Source organism: Heloderma suspectum, chromosome 10 (genome assembly GCF_057233095.1).
Source record: "Heloderma suspectum isolate Gila_16-S chromosome 10, 16-S_ref, whole genome shotgun sequence".
NCBI classification, from domain to species: Eukaryota; Metazoa; Chordata; class Lepidosauria; order Squamata; family Helodermatidae; genus Heloderma; species Heloderma suspectum.
This window is the reverse complement of record NC_139467.1, coordinates 2,449,756-2,462,362: the sequence shown is the minus strand read 5'-3', so window position 1 is coordinate 2,462,362 and position 12,607 is coordinate 2,449,756.

Here is a 12,607-nt window from a genome sequence, read left to right as displayed (position 1 = left end):
TATTCTGCTTCCCTTAGCCACGGCATGCGTGACACAGTGAAACAGGGAAGCCCTGACTTTGGAGCACAAGAAGAACCAGGCTGGCCACCTGCAGAAGTGAACAGTGCAATCATCTGCAGCAGCAGTCTCTCTGGGGACACCCAGGCAGCAGCGCCTCTTCCGAAAGGAGGCACCCTCTGCGAGGCAGCAAGGGATCCCGGGGCAGGGCTCCCGAGTCATGCAGTGCAGACGTGTGGGGTGCGGAGGTGTCTTGTGCAGGCCCTGCAGACAACATCCTCCGCAGCCCTCCTCTGGCTTCTGGGATTTCAACAGATGGTGCGTAAGCTTCCCACAGTCTTAGGAACTTGCAACTTGCTTTAAAAACAAGCAAACACAACTGAATGAGATGGAATGTCCCCAGTTACCATCAACTTGATTTGTAAGATTTTGGATATCAATAAGAGTGGCAGAACAGGAATAGGCTCTGACCCATTATGCACAGTCCACCAGGACGTTCTCCTGGGCAAGCCCCACTGAAATGAACAAGAGCTGTGCAACAGCACGGTCATTGCTGGTGACATCATAGGCACTAGCCAGCTCGTGTTTTCCACATTCGAGCGGTGGCCTCTGTGGCAGTGTCCCTAGCCAGCTTCTGTGGGTTCCAATGAAGCTTGCACAGGAGAACTCCCAATGGATTGTGACCCATGTTCATTGGAGGGATTTAGGTGCCATCAGCATGAGAAAGGTCCTTGTCTGAAAATAGAGCCCATGTGCTTAGAAACCTCTGGGCAGACCAACAAGATAAAATATCCATGTGTGTATGCGAAATACTTCTGGATACCAAGGAATTTATTAAAATCCCCCTGCCCCTGCTTAAGCCTGGCCATCAAATGGCAGATAAGCAAGGAACACTCAGGTTCTGATATAATTTAGGGTGGCCAGACACCCTCTTTTGCAGCGGACAGTTCTCTTTTTGAAGGGCTGTCCTCTCCAATTCTGTTTTAAAGATAAAGAACCATAACAACAGTTACCCATCCACAGTCGGCTCCTGAACAGGCAGGTACACAGGTCACCCATTCAGTTTTCCACACTGTGGTCAGAGGTACTGTATTTCTAGTTACATTATAGTAACTATTTCTAGATTGGGATCTATATGTACAAAGTAGCATATGCAAATTTTATGCAAATCGCAGGTCTTCTTTTGTACTTCTTTGAGTGATGCGTTTCAGCTCTGTTAACTACAATGCCCCCCCTCCCGCAGTATCTCCTCCAACATAGGCCAGAGTTTTATGCCAGTTTTGTGCCACTAACCTTAAGTTTTGTGCCACCACTCAGAAGTGTGTACCGATACATCAAATGTGGGTTCACAGATAACACCCCCCCCCCAAACCTGTCATATTGTCTGCAAACCTGTGGCAAAGTTTTGTTCTTGTTTTGTGCCACAACCAAGAGTGTAACAATGATCTTCCTTTAGGTGGGGCTTGGCAAATACTAGAAAATCCAACAGTGTCATATCACCTCTAAACCTGGGCCAAAGTTTTTTGCTTGTTTTGTGACACAACTTCCAGATTTTGTTCCACCACCCACAACTATATGCCAATACATCAAATGTGGGTTTTTAGTTAACACAGACAAAAATCCCACATTCTTGTACCAACTCCGAACCCATCAAATTATTGTGCTGTTTTGTGCCACAATGTTAGCCTTTGGCTGTCTTTAAACTAAAGAAAAAACCCACAGTCCTCCCGTTATAGAGTCTTTCCACGTTTACAGCAGGCTCCCAGACAGCGTGATTGCTGAGAGGGGATGTTTTAAATTTTCAAGGTTCAATAGTGATCAATGAAACAGTGCCATCTAGTGGCTGTTTTAATAGCGTAACAATCTGACTTGTATAGATAGTTCATTGTTTCCAGATTTTTTTGAGATGGAATAATCAGCAAATACCTCTGGATGTGCCCTGGAGGTTGACGACGTCATGAAAAGGATCCGCAAACTTCCGTGAGTGAGCAATCTCAACAGCAGGATAAAAGCTGTGTGTGAAGAAGCCCTTTTTCTATCAAATTGAATCATTCAAGAACACATTCCCAGTCTCAAACTGTTGTCTGCCTTCTTTGTAAACCACAGTCCACTATTGCTCTGGGAAGCAATAGTTCACAGCAAGCAAAACCTCCATTACAACTGACTTCCATAGCAGGGACTGCCCATATTGGAGGACATTTCGCTAGTAAAGATTATTTATTTATTTATTTATTTCTGTATTTATTTCATTTCATTTCATTTCTATACCGCCCAATAGCCGAAGCTCTCTTTCACCCTTATCCCTCTGTTCAACTTCAGGATCACAATTTGGGTATGCATCTTTCCATCACTGAATTGTCATCATTCTCAATAAAAGGTTTTAAAAATCCTCAATAAAAGGGTTTTTTGGAAGGTAAGACAATGTTCACTATATGTGCTCCCTGGGTTGGCTCTCATAATGTAAAGTATGCATTTTGGGGGAACAGGTTTAGATAGAAGGACATTCTATGATAAATGCTGCAGGTTAGGAAAGGTAGCACCAAATCCAAGAGGTCACAAGCATGGTAAATGAGCAGTATAAAGGAAGCTATTAGAGAGAAAAAAGTCTTCCTTCAAAAAATGGAAGTCTGGCCCAATTGAGGAGAACAAAAAGCAATACAAACTTGCACAAAGGCAATGCAAGCAAATAATAAGAGATGCAAACAAGCATTTTGAGGAGCATTTTGCTAACAATATCAAGGCCAACAGTAAATAATTCTTTATATCAGAAGCAGGAAACCAGCTATGGAAGCAGGTGGACTGTTGGATGGCAATGGCACTCAAGAAAGATTAAAGGAGGATAAGGAGACTGAATGAATTATTTTCATCTGTCTTCACTGTAGAAGATGTAGGATACCTGTGGCTGAACTGATGTTTTCAAGAAGGGAGTCTGAGAAACTGAGGCAAATAGTAGTGACTAGAGAAGAAATTTTCAACCTTATTAACAAATTGAAAGTGAACGAATCACCAGGTCCAGAGGGTGTCCATCCTAGAGTTCTTAAAGAACTCAAATGTGAAACTGCTGATCTTCTAACAAAAAGATGTAACATATCCCCAAGATCAGTCTCTGTACCAGAGGATGGGAGCATGGCCAATGTAACACCAATTTTTTAAAAGGGATCCATCGAAGATCTGGGAAATTACAGGCTGGTTAGCTTAACATCGGTTCCAGGTAAATTGGTTGAAAGCATTATTGAGGTGCCATCCAATTGATTGCACTCTCGATGCTTGTAAGCCTCTGAACTCAGAGGCTCATGAGCATCCCGTGCAGAGCAGGAGGAGCAGTGGAGATCATCGCCTCCGTGCAGCCTCCCGCTCTGCATTTTAGCTTGATGGGCTTCACTACCATAAGATGTAGTGGATTTGTCAAAAACAAGTCCTGCCAGACAAATCTGATCTCATTTTTTGATCAAGTCACCTCCCTTGTGGACCGTGGGAATGCTGTAGACATCATATAGCTCGACTTCAGCAAAGCTTTCGACAAAGTGCCCCATGATCTCCTGATGAGCAAACTAGCTCAAAGTGGGCTAGATGAAACAACGATCCGGTGGATCCACAGTTGCCTACAGAATCGGACTCAAAGAGCGCTTATCAATGGGACCTTCTCAAACTGGGGAGAGGTAACGAGCAGGGTACCGCAGGGCTCAGTCCTGGGCCCAGTGCTCTTCAACATTTTTATTAATGACTTGGAGGAGGAGGTGCAGGGAATGCTGATCAAATCTGCAGATGACACAAAATTGGGCGGGATGGCTAATACTTTGGAAGACAGAAACAAAATTCAAAGTGATCTGGATAGACTGGAGAGCTGGGCAGAAAACAACAGAATGACATTTGAAAGGGATAAATGCCAAGTTCTGCACCTAGGAAAAAGAAACCAAATGCAGTTACAAGATGGGGGATACGTGGCTCAACAACACTACAAGCGAGAAAGATCTTGGAATTGTTGTCAATCACAAGCTGAATATGAGCCAACAATGTGATGTGGCTGCAAAAAAGGCCAATGCTCTTTTGGGCTGCATTCACAGAAGCATCGCTTCCAAATCCCGGGAAGTACTAGTTCCCCTCTACTCAGCACTGGTTAGGCCTCATCTGGAGTACTGTGTCCAGTTCTGGGCACCATGCTTTAAGAAGGATGCAGACAAACTGGAGAGGGTTCAGAGGAGGGCAACAAAGATGATCAGGGGACTGGAAACAAAGCCCTATGAAGAGGGACTGAAAGAACTGGGCATGTTTAGCCTTGAGAAGAGAAGACTGAGGGGAGATATGATAACGCTCTTCAAGTACTTGAAAGGTTGTCACAGACAGGAAGGCCAAGATCTCTTCTCCATCATCCCACAGTGCAGGACACGGAATAATGGGCTCAAGTTACAGGAAGCCAGATTCCGGCTGAACATCAGGAAAAACTTCCTGACTGTAAAAGCAATACAACAATGGAACCAATTCCCTAGGGAGGGGGTGGGCTCTCCCACACTGGAGGCATTCAAGCTGAGGCTGGACAGCCATCTGTCAGGGATGCTCTGACTTGGATTCCTGCATTGAGCAGGGGGTTGGACTCAATGGCCTTGTAGGCCCCTTCCAACCCTAGTATTCTATGATTCTACGTCGTGACGGCCACCAACCTGGATGGCTTTAAAGGGGGTTTAGACAAAATCATGGCAGATAAGGCTATCAAGGGCTACTAGTCCTGATGGCTACATGCAATCTCTAGAATCAGAGGCAGTCGCTGGGGGACGTGGGCAGGAGGGTGCTGTTGCAGTCATATCCTACTTGTGGGCTTCCCACAGGCAGCTGGTTGGCCTCCGTGTGAACAAAGTGCTGGACTAGATGGGCCCTTGGTCTGATCCACAGGGCTCCTCTTATTTTCTTGTGTCAGCCTTCTTCTCATTCCGTAACCTGAAAAGGGGGAATTACTGCACAGTGCTGCAGTATCCCTCATAATGTGCGGCTGCAACTCAAGTGATACAGTATTGTGCTCTTCAAGGGGAAGAAAGGGCAGTGAACGAGAGACGTCCTGCATGAACACATCTAAACTCCATTCCACACGAAGAAGCGGACATACACGCAGATCCACAGTTTTTGCACAGCGTTCATGTTGGGCAAATCAGGGAGTGCCCGCTCACTTTCTCAGCTGCATTCTCAGGGTAGCAGGAGTGTGTGTAGGATGTGGGTTATTTCCCACATCTTCAGATTTTCTGGAGAAACTGCAGAAAGGGAGTTTCAGGGAACTTACATTCTCAGCAGAGCATACCAGGCAGAGGCTTCTCCTCTGTCTTTCTTCTTGTCTATTTTTCTTGTTTTATTTAAACAGTTCAGAGATCACGGGTGCTCTTCTCTTAGGCTTTTGGTTGTTGTTTTTTAAAGCAGCAAAGCACACACAACTCAAGGAGCTGCCAGGAAAAGATGGTCCTGGGGATCCAAAGTCCTGAACTTTTATCTCAGATACCTCAGGGCTGGACAAGCTAAGGCTAGGAAATAAATGTATTCTGCACATGCTCAGAAGCAACTTTCCACTAGATCAGACATTCCATTTGTGTACACACACACCCCTAGCAAGCACTCTTTCACACTCTTGAGTAAACCCTGGGGATTCTTCCACTCCCCCCCCCACCCGGCACTGCTCCAAATTGTGAACTCTCTCTTGAATGCACAACACCTGAGTCTTTTCTTTGAAAACTGCCTGGATAAGCGAGTATTCCTGATCATGAGCCCTTCCATCACATCCAAGCAGAGTGTCTTGCAACACTTTGAGCCGCAACACTTCCTTGCCATCCAGTGGCCCGCCAGAAAAGCAAAGGAAGAAAATGTAATTCCACGCTTTTGAAAAAGCCTCCACCTGTGTGCAAGCAAACACACACACACACACACACACACAGTAGAAAGGATATACCCTCCTCTCACCCTGCAAGCATCCTCTGCAAGCATCCTAGGACTCATGTTTGACCCTGAATGAAGCTGTGGGTTGAGATGTCCGTCTGGAGTAAAGGAGACAGGGGTGAGATGATAGCTTCCAGCCCACCATCAGTTTTACATTTTGGATAACTAATTCTCTGAAATAAATAAAACTGATTTTGGGGATAAATGTAGACACTGGTCAGTTTAAGGTTTCACTTGGAATTACTGTAAAGGCCATACAGCTGTGATGGGTGCATTAGGGCAGAGTCCTGCTAGTCAACCGCTAGCATGGAAGGCACAGCAAAGGGCCACTGGAATGGTCAAGGGGCTGGAGCAACTCCCCTGTGAGGGGCGCTGATAGCAGCTGGGGCTGTTTAGCTCAGAAATGTGATGTGTCAGTAACACAGCTGTGTGTGGCGGCACAAAACTTGGGATTTGAGGTGCAAAATCTTCCCACAGGTTCAGAGGGGAAATGAGAATGCGGATTTTTTTTAGCACCCACCAAGCCCCACCTCAGGGTATGTCATTTTCACATTTTCGGTTGCGGCACAAAACTTTGGCACAGGTTCAGAGGAGCTATGAAAATGTGATTTTTTTTAGCATTTGCCAGGCCCTAACAAAGGGTATAGGATTTTCACACTTTTGGTTGTGGCACAAAAACAACACAAAATAGCACAAAACTTCTGCACAAGTTAGGAGGTGATAAGGTTTGTCTGTGTCAACTGCAAAGCCATATTTGATGTATCAGGACATAATTGTGGGTGGGATTTGGGGCACAAAATTTTGGCACAGGTTTGGAGGAGATACTAGTTGGGGGGGGTCGTAGTTATGCATTTCCTTTTTTGGCAATTCGTATATGACCACACTATCTTGACTATGGTGAACTTCCTGCAGCAGGGAGTTCTGCAGGTCTTTCCTGCCTGGTCCTTAAAAAGAATCAGCTGCTCTGTCCTGGCCAGGATGTCTGTCTCTCTGCCTCTCTCTTGGCTCTTTACTCTGACATTAGGGTAGCTGACAAGGGAGCTGAGCCCACAAAGAGACACTGCTTTAAAACACGCAGTGTATCAGCGCCAGGGAGGAAAAGAGAGACCTCTATAAATAGCTGCCCCACAAATGGCCTCCGTATGGGGCTGGGCCAACTCCCTTGGGTCAGGAGGCTGCCAGAGAAACTGGCTGCCCTCATGGGGTGGGGGTGGAAGAAATAAATCTAGAGATACCATCATGCCTGAAGGTGGGCTGGACCCAGGGGGTGCAGGCGGACTTTGAAGGGGAGCAATTGCCACTTGGCGCAAGGGGGCAGGCTGCTATGGGGCAGAGGGCACTGGCCGCGGGAAAGGAAACACCCTGCCTTTGCCCCCCCGCTCCTTGCTCTCCTGCACGTATTCCCCGAGGATGGTGCTATGGAGGCAAGGGGGGTGAGGGGTCAGGGGGATGTTTATTATCTGGGAAATGCAGGAAAATGCTTCAACTCAGAAGTGCATTTCCTTCAAAACAGCCCTGCGTGCCCAGATGGATAAAGTATGACCGTTTGGTGGAGGGAGGGGATCCGTCAAGCCAGTGTTGGGTATGTGGGGAGAGGCGTTGCGGCCAAAGCCAGTTTAGGTGTCCCCTGCCCCAAACCACTTGGAACGGCTAGGGTCATGCAGATACTCCGCCATACTGGAAAAGCCATCTGTACGGGCTCGGAGGCAATCTCCTTCGTGTTCTGTTTCTGAGGTTGTGCGCTGGGTCAAATGGAGCGCCCCCAAAGTAGCCGGATAGCATGGCTCATGTTTATTGCTGCTCCGTGCAAGCGGGTGCAGCTTACAGGCAACTAGCTGAGGCCCATTCCTGGTGGAGACAAAGGGAACCCTTTGCTGCCGCTAATAGCCTTTGCATCAGCGGTGAGAACCTCTCCACAGCTACCTAGCAAGTGCAGAGCGGGGCTGCCGCACCCCTCAGCGAAGGCTGCTTTCTTTACTTGGCAAGACAACCACACCGCCTTCAATACTTGAGAGTGCCCTCTTGCCTCAAAATACCATGTGGCGGTGTGTGCGAGGACATGTCAATCCACAAAGACAAATCACTTTCAGATAGGAGAAACACACCAGAGACAGCAGAACTAATGCCTCAACACAGGCTTGCATGTAGGTTTCCATTCACCTGCTCGCCTATGGTGAGTGAGCTTTGCCTACAGGTGACTGGCAAAAAGCTGTTTGCCACCTAGAAGAATCATGGCTCACCATTTTCTCCTTCAGGCTGCCAAGGGGCCACAAATGACTGACACAGGTCCGCACTGCTAGATGGGCCAGGAATTCTTGTAGACATATTAGCAAGACTGAGCCTCTAAGTGAAGGGCAACTCTGCAGAGGACTCCTCTGCTTCCTCTCAAATATCTTACCCTGACTTGCAGTCTGCCTCCATTTTATGGTACATACTAACCAGTAGTCGAAATGCACAAAGGGCAGGATTGAGGACAGGCACAAGAAAGTCGTGCTTTGTGCAGGGCAGAGTTAACCTATGGAACCCCCTGCCACAAGATGTGATGATGGGCACTGGCACTGATGGCTTTGGAAGGGGGTTAGACAACTACTTGGAGAAGGTGGTGTGTCGGGGGGATCTATCCATGGCTATTGGCAAACTGAAGTATACCTCCCAGTACCAGCCACTGTGGGGGAACCAACATGGGGGTGATGGTGATGCCCTCATGGACTTCCCATTGGGACAGCTGGTTGGCCAATGCAGGAACAGGATGCTGGACTAGAGAGGCTTTTGGTCTGATCCAGCTGGGCTCTTCCTATGTGGCTCTTGAGTTTGTTACTGATGTCGTCACTGCTGTTTCAGTTGTTTCATGGAGTGACTGTATTTAAGTGGATCATTGTTCCAGCTGTTCCAAATTTTGTATGCTTTGATTTTGTTGTAAATCACCTTGAGTCTTATTTTGAGGAAGGTGTCTCAGAAATCTAAACAAATTAATGAAGAAACCAACAAACTGAAGCCACCCTCTGCACAAGCAGGGCTATGCTATTCTGGCAGGGGTCTCAGTGGAGTCGCCCCAGGCAACTGGGGCAGAGGCAGCACCGCTAGCTGCCTCTCCTGCAGCCTCTGCGGCTGGTGAGGGGGAGAGGCTTTTTTAAGCTGCCCATCTTGGAGCCCTGCTTGTAGAGACACTGTGATGACACATCTCCATCACAGTGAGCAAGCAGGAGGGCATGGCCTTGAGGACAGAAATAAACCCTTCCTGACCGGAGCGGGAAGGGAGCGGAGGGAAGGAGGGACACACGGACGGGAAGCGCTTCACAGAAACGTGGCGCTGACGTCAAGAGTGGATGGGGCAACTCGGTCTGGCAGCCAACAAAATATGCACGTTGAGCCTGCAAGAGCAGCCAGGCACCAACCGCTGGTCTCTAACATCTGTTCCCCCGAAGCTAACGGAACACAGCCCTTCAGAACAGAAGCAAAGCCCCGATGCTGGCTCAGACCGAGTGTCCATCTAGTCCACGGGGGGTTGGACTCGATGGCCTTGTAGGCCCCTTCCAACCCTACTATTCTATGATTCTATGATCCAGCATTCTGTTCACAGTGGCCAACCAGATGCCCCAGTGGGAAGCCCACAAGCAGGACAGGAGTGCCACAGCACCCTCCCACCCAAGTTGCCCAGCGCCTGGCCCTGAGCCTGGAGGAAGTACATGGCCATCATGACCAGGAGCCCCCCGGGGGCTTCCGAGCCGCCTCCTTGCCAGCCAGCTGCATTAAGTCAAGTTTCTGTCTCCTCTGCTGGGTACATTCCTTCTTTGCTCCAACGAGGTGAGGCACAGGCAACAGCTAGTAGCAGCTGCTACCCGCTGGTTGATTTACACAGATCCCTTCTGGCCGTCAGTGCCCATCATCGGCTGACCATTTCAGCCCTCCAGAAGCCCAGCAGCGCCCCTCGCGCGGCCATCGCGGCGCTTGCCTCTGATCCGGCGAGCGGGGCACGTTCTGCGAGCCGCCCCCGCTCACGCCGCGGCCTGCCTCTTGCCGCCGGCTGCCCCCAGGGGCCGCTCTCCGCGGCGTCTGGCCGAGAGGGAGCGGATTCTCGGCCGCCAACCGGGAGGGGACCGGGAGCGGGCGGGGCGCTGCGGAGCGGGTCTGAGGACGGAAGAGGGCATTTGGGCGCCGCTGCCCTCGGCTCGGCTCGGCTCCCCTCCCCGCCGAGGGGCGCTGGGGGCGTCCTCAGAGCAGCCCTCCGCCGGGCGCGTCTCCAAGTGGCGCGGGGCGGTTCCGGCTTCCTCGTTTCGCTCCGGGCCGGGCCGGGCCGCGGCTCCAGCGTGGGGCGCGGAGGCGCGGCCACCCTCGAGCCGGGGAAAGCCCCGCGAGAGCGCCTCCGGAACGCGCCATCGCGCCCACGAGTCGCGGCGGAGCGGCCGGCTTCCGGGCGCCCCTCCTCGGGGCGACGGAGCCTCTCCCCCCGCGCGGCGGACCGCAGGCTGGCTCTGGGGCGGGGCGGGGCACTTGCGCTGGGACGCGCGTCGCGGGTTGAGAGGGCAGCCGGGTCAGGCGGCGGACTGGCCCGCGAGGGCCGGCCTCCGCCTGGGAGGCCGAGTCGAGGGCCGCGGGGCCGTCGAGGCGGCTCCGGCGGATCGCTGCAGGGCAGAGCGGGGAGGCCGCACTCCCGCCGGCTTGTGCTCGCGCTTGCTGGACGGCGAACCACCTCGCGCTCCCTCGGCGCCCCAAAGCCGCCCCTCTCCAGATAGTCGCAGCAGGCGCCTGCGTCTGACCCGCGTCGACCAGCCGGCAGGCCCGGGACGCAGGAAGCTGCCTCGCACCGGGCCGGGGCCTTGGCCCGCCTCGTGCTGCGCGGGCAGGGCTCTCGGGGCCGCAGGCAGGAGCCCCCCCTCAGCGCCGGGGCGGCCAGACCGCGGGGTCTTTGCATGCCGGCAGCGGGGGCCTCGGCCCTCCTTCAGCCGGGGGCCATTTCCAGGAAGACGGGTGGGAGGTGGCAGCATTGCGGCGGTGGGTGGGGCCAGAGGAAAAGGGGGCCAAAATTCCCGAAGTGCCAGCCTCGTGTAGCGTGAAGCTCGTCCTGCCAGGAACAAGGCCTCAGGGGAGGCATTTCAACCTTTCAGAATGGGGGGGAAAACGGCAGAAAAGCTGCTCGTGGGGAAGCGGGTGGGGCCACGTGGGGACCCCAGATTGGGACCTCGGGAGGGCTGGGCTGGCCTCCCCCCTGGGCTGGAGGTCCTACCCCCCTGCGCTCTGTCCCAGAGCTGCAGCATCTTGGCTGTTTCGGGAGTCCAAGCTCTCCCCAGAGGTAGGGCACGCCACTTTGGGGTTGAGCCTTTGGACAAATTCCTGCACCTGGACCTGCTCTGTCTTTTACAGTTGCAAATCTGATCTACACCATACATGAGGATCAAGCCTGCATGAACAAATCCATCAGAAACATCCATTAGCATTGCATCACACACACGTCTTAAGAATTCGCCTTATACCAAGCCAGACCTTTGGTCCATGTAGCCCAGTATTGTCAACACTGACTGGCAGCAGCAGCTCTCGAGGGTTTTAGGCTGGAATCTCCCTAGCTGGAGATAACAGGGACTGAACCTGGACCTTAAAGCAGGGGCTCTACCACTGAGGTGTGAGCCCTCCCCAAAATGATAGGAACACAGTTTGCACCACAGGTCCACCTAGCTCAGTGTTATCTGCACTGATGGGCAGCAGCTCTCCAGGGTTTCAGGCAGGTGTCCCCCCCCCCCCAACCTCTACCTGGAGATGTCAAGGGCTGAATCTGGGATATTTTGCATGCCAAACATGAGGCCTGCCACTAAGCTAAGGCTCTTCCCCATAATTAACTGAACATCCTTTCAGCCCCAGCTTTGATGTTGTGTATCCACCATGCCCACTTCACCTGATCCCAGATTGTGTGAACCAAGTAGCGCGAGTCAAGGGCTCAAATTTGCTCACTCTCTCTCAGGCTCACAAGTTGCCTGCTTGCACGTGATCAGCCCCCCAAGTCACGGTAATGAGAAACTAAAATGTTAAAAGGGCGCCGCTGCCGATTGCTGCAGTGCTTCCCTCCCCAACTCCTTCTCCACAAACTGCAAATTTAGCCATGGGTATTCTCCACGAGGAGAAACACAAGCACAGGAAGAGAGGAGGAAAGGCCAGTGGGGAAATCACCCCAGTCGCGTCTTTTAACAAAACAAACCAACACGGCAGCAGGAGGCCCAGGAGGATGGCAGCAGCCGGGCGCTCAGCACAGGCATCCTGCAGGGAGCCGAGTGACCCCAGACGCAGCTAACCTCGTGCACACGCAGGGCAAAATAGCGCCTGACCAGAAAGACGTGGGCTTTGTGTCTATGTCAAACGCGATGTGGTGGCTTAATGCTGCAGCGGGGAGAAGGGAGCTCATGTGCAGCACCCACGTTGCCCTCCCAAAGCCAGACTGCAGCACCAGGAGAAATATTTTTTGTGGGAGGAAAAGTTACAGGGAAAAATCATGAATCTTGCCAACAGAGAGAGCCTGGGGTCAGTGCAGCCCCAATTGTCCCCAGAACACTGGGCCTAGCGAAGAATTTGGAACATGAGAAAAGTCCTGAAGCTGCATCAGACTCGAGGGGGCTTGTGCAGTCCAGCATCCTGTTTCCTAGTCCAGTCCTGGTTCCTAGTCCTAGTCCAACAGATGCCCCAGCAGGAAGCCCACAAGCAGGTCAGGAGG